Source organism: Suricata suricatta, chromosome 9 (assembly GCF_006229205.1).
Source record: "Suricata suricatta isolate VVHF042 chromosome 9, meerkat_22Aug2017_6uvM2_HiC, whole genome shotgun sequence".
Taxonomy (NCBI): domain Eukaryota; kingdom Metazoa; phylum Chordata; class Mammalia; order Carnivora; family Herpestidae; genus Suricata; species Suricata suricatta.
Genome location: NC_043708.1, coordinates 50793359 through 50800834, shown reverse-complemented (window position 1 = coordinate 50800834; position 7476 = coordinate 50793359). Strand labels below are relative to the sequence as shown.

Here is a 7476-nt window from a genome sequence, read left to right as displayed (position 1 = left end):
TCATGCCTTCTGCCCATTTCTTCACTGGGTTATTTGTTTTGTGGGTGTGAAGTTTGGTGAGTTCCTTGTATATTTTAGATACTAGCCCTTTATCTGATATGTCATTTGCAACTATCTTTTCCCATTCTGTCGGTCACCTATTAGTTTTCTTGATTGTTTCCTTTGCAGTGCAGAAGCTTTTTATTTTGATGAAGTCCCAAGAGTTCAGTTTTGCTTTCATTTCCCTTGCCTTTGAGGATGTGTCAAGTAGGAGATTGCTGCAGTGGAGGTCTAGGAGGTTTTTTTCCTACTTTCTCCTCGAGGGTTTTGATGGTTTCCTGTCTCACATTCAAGTCTTTCAGCCATTTTGAGTTAATTTTTGTGTATGGTGTAAGAAAGTGCTCTAGTTTCATTCTCCTTCATGTTGCTGTCCAGTTCTCCCAGCACCACCTGCTAAAAAGGCAGTTTTTTTCCATAGGATACTCTTTCCTGCTTTGTCAAAAATTAATTGGCCATACATTTGGGGGCCCAGTTCTGGGTTCTCTATTCTATTCCATTGGTCTATGTGTCTGTTTTTGTGCCAAAACCATACTGTGTTGATGATGACAGCTTTGTAGTAGAGGCTAAAGTCTGGGATTATGATGCCTCCCGTTTTGGTTTTCTTCTTTAATATTACTTTGGCTATTCGGGGTCTTTTGTGGTTCCATACGAATTTGAGGATAGTTTGTTCTAGCTTTGAGAAGAATGTTGGTGCAATTTTAATGGGGATTGCATTGAATGTGTAGATTGCTTTGGGTAGTAATGACATTTTCACTGTTTTTTCTTCCAATCCACAAACAGGGAATGTTTTTCCATTTCTTGTCTTTTAAAAGGTTCTCTTGACCTCTTGACTAATACTAGGTCAATATTCTTTTCACTTTTTGGTAATCAATGTATAGTAGGCACTAAAATATATTTATCAAATATGGATAGGTGGATGTATGGTAATTGTCAAAGTAACTCTTTGATATTGACCTGTAAATAAAAAATGAGCAGTTAGTGATTCCTTTCTTCTACTATTTTGAGTTTGGAGAAATGTTTATTTATTATGGATTTCAAAATGGCAGACATTCAGGAAGATGGGATGATAGGTTATGATGTTGTACAAATAAAATGGAATAACTCAGGTTAAACAAAGCAAGGGAGGCATAAAAGGAATGAATAGAAACTTGAGGTAAATTAATTACAGTTACATTTTTTGAGAAAGTATGGTAGCCACGATAAAAAGGGGTTACACACTAAGGTATACAGTTTTTTTTTTTAAAGAAGGCATATATATTAATTTGTCCAGGTAAATTTCCTAGGACTATTAGTTTTAAGTGATTAATGAGTGTGACTAGATAGTATTTGTTCAGGTCTAAGCAACTGCCCTCGGAGGAAGATTTCATGGTTAAGATTACATCTCAATCCAGACATCATCCCCATATTTGCACCCATGGGAAACCAGTGTCAAACCATCACTTTCAAAGGTATCAGAATCAGAGCCAACTGCTCCAGGTTTTTCTGAGGGCTGAAATTTATTCAGTTTTGGAGATTGCCTCTTAAAAAATAATTTAAAATTATGAACATAAAATTCAGTATAATATATATTTATTTACAGTAAAAAAGAAGTCATAGCAGATTAGTAAAAACTGACATGTATCATAAATGTGTCTTTTCATTTGATTTTGGTTTCCTTAAGGATATTTCCTTTATTATGTGAAAGAACAAAACTGAAGATTCTTGGGCCAAAAATTGGGAGTTAAGCAGGGAATCTAACCCAATACAAAAGATAAGGGTTGAGACTTGGGGGAGGGATATAGTACCTCTCCCATGTCAGGGAATACAAACTATCTGAGTCCTGCTGATTGGCTGTGCTATTTGGGCTCAGGAAGTCAGTGAGCTGCTCGTTTTTGTATTTTCTAGGGAGTGATTTGTTGTTGTGTATGAGAAGTACTCATCTTCACACTATGCTGTTTTGTTGTATTTGCTGCATAAGTAAGGTGCCCATTTCAGGATCATGGCATCTTCAGTAGTCATTTTAGTAACCATTAGGTCTGTACTAGTGTCTTCAGGCTGTGTGGTCATGTTCAGATTTATTATCCTTCCTTTTCATCATTCTGCTCATCCAGAGAAGGGTTCACCGTAAAGTGATCTATCTCTTTTTGGCACAGAATCATCACTTTCATGTCCTTTTTAGATAACAGCTGAATGATAGCATGGAAGCACCTGTAATTCCTTAAACCAAAGGAAAATTAATTATTATGGAAAAAATAAAATCTTCTTATAGTTTAAAAATTTTTGTGTACATCAACTTCCTGTTTGACCTAGCCAAAGATAAGTAAATAAAAACTCAGACTTAATTTGTTTATTCTTTGATACCCAGTCAGCTTTATAAAGGGATTCCCTCCCCATATTTACCTTGAAGCATTAGCCAGAAACAGCAGAATGTATTAGCCAGAGAACAGATATCCCTTGTGAGTCCAGTAAATGCCTTAAAGTTTAGTGATCTCCATTACCATGGTAGCAAATGACTCTTTGGCTATGCCTATATGGCATTTACAATTTTCTTTGTAATTTCAGCTATGATATTCTACAATTTCTGTTACTTCTAGGCAACTTTCATCATTTCTCTGTCACTTATTCTGCTGCTTACAAAGTCCTACTTTCTCCTTCTCATATCACAATTTAACATTGTGTAAATCTTAATCCTTCCAGATAAAGGGAAATTATATAGCTCTTTAGCTATAACTCAGGAGGTATGTCCAGGTCTACCCTTACAAATACTCCTTTAATGAATCCCAATTCAGTGTTGTTTATAAATGGCCTTTTTTTCTTGAAAATGACAGATATTCCCTGTGCAGGACAAGTATTCATCATGGAATTTACAGCCATCATATCCACTCCTTTTCCTAATGCTCTAATTTCCCAAATGACAAAATTAATAACTTTAAATTGAGCTTGCATTCTGGCAAAATGAAAATGGTAAACACTTAACATATAGTATACACATGATTTATGATTTCGGGGTGCTATGGAAGGAAAGGGATTTGAGACATAGTCAGGTAACCTGATAGAAAAATGATGAAGTGATTGATGTCATATTAGAAATTATTAAGTACCAAAGAAATATCAATTATCAAAATATGAACCAATATTTTGAGATTACCGCAGAAGCAAAAGGAAACACTGTTGCTGATTTATCTGCTAAACAAGTAGCTCTTGTTCTCCTGACCATGTGGGTGCCTCTAATTTAATGTTTATTCTCATCAGGCTTGCTGAAGGACAATTGGTTGTATTTAAACAAACTATAATCGCCAAATGGTAATTTTATAATTTTGTCACTTTCTCTCCATTTACTTGTTGTAATATAAGGAAAAAATTTTCCTTTTCCCATTAATTTACTTATTCATTCTTTTTTAATGGAAGTATAGATTCATAGCTTTCTTTTCATTCCATGAATATTCAGTTACTATCATTATTTGAATGCTCAATTTATTTCATATTTAGTTTAGTAGAACTCTTCAAACTGACACCTATATCCTTTTGGCTTACTGCCATCATGTTTTTAGCACAATTTTACTTCTGGAATGACAAGATGTTTCAGCCTCAATTTTTACTTTCCCTACCTCAATACTAAGAGTCAACTATATTTCCGAAGAGGCTAATTCCTGTTAATGGGGGATGGTATTTAGAAACTAAGATCAGATTTTATTGGGGGATGGTATATTAGAAATTACAATCAGGATTTAGGGTGGGGTGTCTTTCCTTCTAGGCTCTCAACAGACAAGTTAAAAAATATAAATATATTTATATCCACTTACTTGTCTTTATCTATCTATCATCTATCTATCTATCTATCTATCTATCTATCTATCTATCTATCATCTATCTATCTATCTATCTATCTATCTATCTATCTATCATCTATCTATCATTATCCATTCATCCATTCATTTAAACCCATTAGTTTATACTAATTATTCTCATTATAATTCAGTACCATGGAATTCATTCTAGTCTTCCTCTTTCCATATTTGTAACTCCCTTTTCCAACAGTAAGCAATCTAGTTTATTTAATCCTCTAAACATTTAATCATTTGTTCAGTCCTATAATACACAGAAGGTAGTTTCAGAATTATAAACTCATACTACCATCAAAAACAGACCCTGTAACTAGAGTTCCCTATTTGTTTACAGTTTTTATGGCTTCAGATTCAGGGTCAAAGTACTGTGTTCCAAAGTTACTCAGGTTAATTCTATTTTTCCCTTTCAATGTAGTTATGCTTTTTTTTTTTAATTTGGGATATTGTTATATTATAATGTTTCCATTATTTGAGGTTTTATTTTCCTAGTGTTTTAACTTTCATTTTTTGAGTACATAAAACACATGATTCATTAAAAATTAAAACGATATGATTCAATGTCAAAAATACATATAAATATATATTCAGAAAAGAGTCATTGCCTCCACAATCCCTTCTACTCTGTTCCCACTTAGCCTATGTAGGTAACTAAGCCCATTAGTTCCTGATTCATCCTTCTTGAATTCTTTTTGGAAAAAATAAGAAAAATATAAAACATTTTAAGAATTTGTATGTCACCATTGCACAGGGGTTACAGTAATCTTTTTTTGTATCATTTCAGTTTTTCTATGTGTGCTGACCAAACAAGCACTATTGGCCTCATTTTTATTGCCTTGTGAAAGCAGTGGATATAATAGTGATAATTAGATTTTTGGAGGTTTGGCATTGTTGGATCCCCAAATTGGCCTACCGGGATTTATTTTTAACTTTTCCAATGTCTTACCTGTTTACACTATCAGCATTCAGTGTGGTTTTCTATTTTAGGATGGCTTACACTAAGAATCTTCCCTAGAACAGTCCTTTTGCTTCTTAGCTTAGGAAGAGTTTGGTCTTGTGAATAGGATAATCAATTTGAACTAACATAAGATTTTACTTCTCTCTTCATATTTCTTTTATGTTTTTCTGGTAATATTCTGTTGCCTATTTTACTTCTTTAAAATTGACTTCTTGCCATTTACATGGGTTTTGCTTTGTAACTGGCTATTTTTGTTTTTAAAAGTAGGGCTTACAAAACTGGTTTTAATCAGCTGCTATGTCTATGCTGGAATATAATTAAAAGGATTTGACCATATACTGATACTCAGTAATTTTTAATTTAATTTTGGAATTTGTTTCAAATTAGTTTGATAGGGAAGACTTAGAAAGACTTCTAAAATATCTTAAGTATTCTTCTATTTCTTGAAATTTTCTTTTATTCCTGATATCATATATCATGGATACTTGAGTCCCAGCCAGCCCTTTTTGAACCATTTCTGACCTTTGAATAAAGAAGCTAGAAACCTAAGTTGATGAAGGTATGGAAGGCCTGGACAACAGGTGCTTATGATTGAAAGCTCCCAGAAGAAAGCTCTAGAGTTAGGGGCTCCAGGCAGAGGATTTCCTAACTTATACCTAAGAGGGTCAGGTCAAGAATCAGTTTATATCAAGTTTGAGCATCTGCTGGCTGTAGACAAACATCTTATAAAGTTTCTCTCTTTAATTATGGATGTGGTGTGTGTATATATTATATGTTTGAATAGAATGATAAATCATAGAAAGACAATGTGGTATAGTGTAGTTATGTATAAATATTTATGTATAAGTTATATAATTGTTCAACTCTATTAATATAATTTGTAAATCATAAAGCAAAATAAGAATTAAAATTAGATATACAATATATAGCACATAATTTATACTATAAATATGTATTTATAATATATATAAATAGAAATTTTAATAGTTATTTTCTTTTCATGCTGGTAGGTGATCTTGTATAATTCTTGGGTGTATAGACTCCACTTTGGAAGCCATGGTTGTGATGAAAATCACACAGAATTTAGAAGATCTGGGCTCCAATTTTGAAATTACAATTATTGACATAGTAATCCAAGGACATTTACTTATTATCTGTACACTTTACTTTCCTCCTTTGTAATGAGGATCAAACAAAATGATATATGTAAACTTTCTAGTATATCACCTGATATAAAATATTTTCAACAAATTTTAACAGAATCTGAATGGCATTTTATATTTTTATTCTCAGGAGTTATGATCAGGGAATGCATTTAGATATAAATGCTAATGAAGAGTGAAGGAATTTTATTATGATCATTTATATTATTTGATGAGGGGAAGAAAAGTTTGCCAAATGGAAAAAGTTGCCTGAAAATTTTAGTATGCTCTCTTTTTACCTGATCATATTTATGATTTCTCGGCAATAAGTAATATTAACTTCCTGTTTTTATTAATTAAAGAAAAACCTTATTGAATGATTGGTATTATCTAGGTTCTTTGTAAGGAAATGGAATGGTTCAAAAGATGGGCATGTAGATTATTTACTTAAGATTTTGTATGCTTTTTAAAATTTGATTTATTTTCTTCGACTGAGTTTAATATTTATGTTATACAAACCATGAATCTGACATGGCTTACTGGAGAAAGTACAGACTTTGAAGTTAAATATCAGGTTCAAATTCCATGTCTATGATTTTAAACCATGCATTAAATTTATTTCTCCTATCTGCAAAATGAAGATCATTATTTCATTGTTGGATTGTTGTGGAGATTAAGTGATAATATTTGTAAAGCACTTTCATAGTTCTAAGCAAGTGAAGTTATATCTAACAAATATTGGTTATATTTAGAAAACACTTTTAAAGATCTTTGTTAACCATAAAAATAAATATCTACATCCTATTTCTAGAAAAGTTGTCATTTAATTCATGCCCTTGCCCTCAGATCAGAGCTAAATTCATATTAACATGGCTATATCTAATCCCTACTATAACTGCTTCTGAGTTTTAATCCTATATTGAGTTTTAATCTTATATACCATTTCTCATATAGCAGGTAAACCTTTACATTTTAGAAAATAATTTGTTGATTTTGTTATTTCCTTTTTAGGACATGTAAGATGACCATCAGGAATGACATAATTTAGAGGTTCCAAAGCAATGAGTACTGCATTTGTGTGTTTAGGTTTTTACCTGTGAGGATTTCAGGAGGAAATCCAACAGTATATTTAAAGAAATAGTACATATATACTTTAAAATTGCCATTTATCTCAGAGGTACTTCACAGGATTTCTAAATGCCCTTCTGGAGTTACATTGTTTGTTTCAAATGAATTATAACTATAAAACAAAACCATTGTTTATTAAGTAGGACTCTGCTTGGTATCAGAAACCAACATGAAGAGACCAACAGAAAACAGAACATTATAATTGGAATGCCAAAGTATTGATTATAGCAAAAAGCAGGAAAGTTGTAAGGGGCCTGGACCAGGTGATAGCAAATTATCAGCATTACCAGGTTATCCAAATTATCAGATTCTGGCCTTTGCTTCACTCCTTTGCCTTATTGTTTTCTCTCTTCAGAATGACTTTCTTTCTTGTACAATCTTTTTTTTT

General features: G+C 32.3%; 1 long non-coding RNA gene and 1 other non-coding gene across 3 annotated transcripts in view; one reads left to right on the top strand and one right to left on the bottom strand.

Annotated features, from left to right (window-relative positions):
* LOC115302137 overlaps positions 1 to 7476 on the top strand; it is a 76356-nt gene that overhangs the window by 35378 nt on the left and 33502 nt on the right. The gene's annotated exons all lie outside the window — the stretch shown is intronic.
* LOC115303132 lies at positions 4567 to 4674 on the bottom strand. Its single transcript, XR_003913843.1, has one exon. It is a non-coding gene; the product is annotated as a U6 spliceosomal RNA (small nuclear RNA).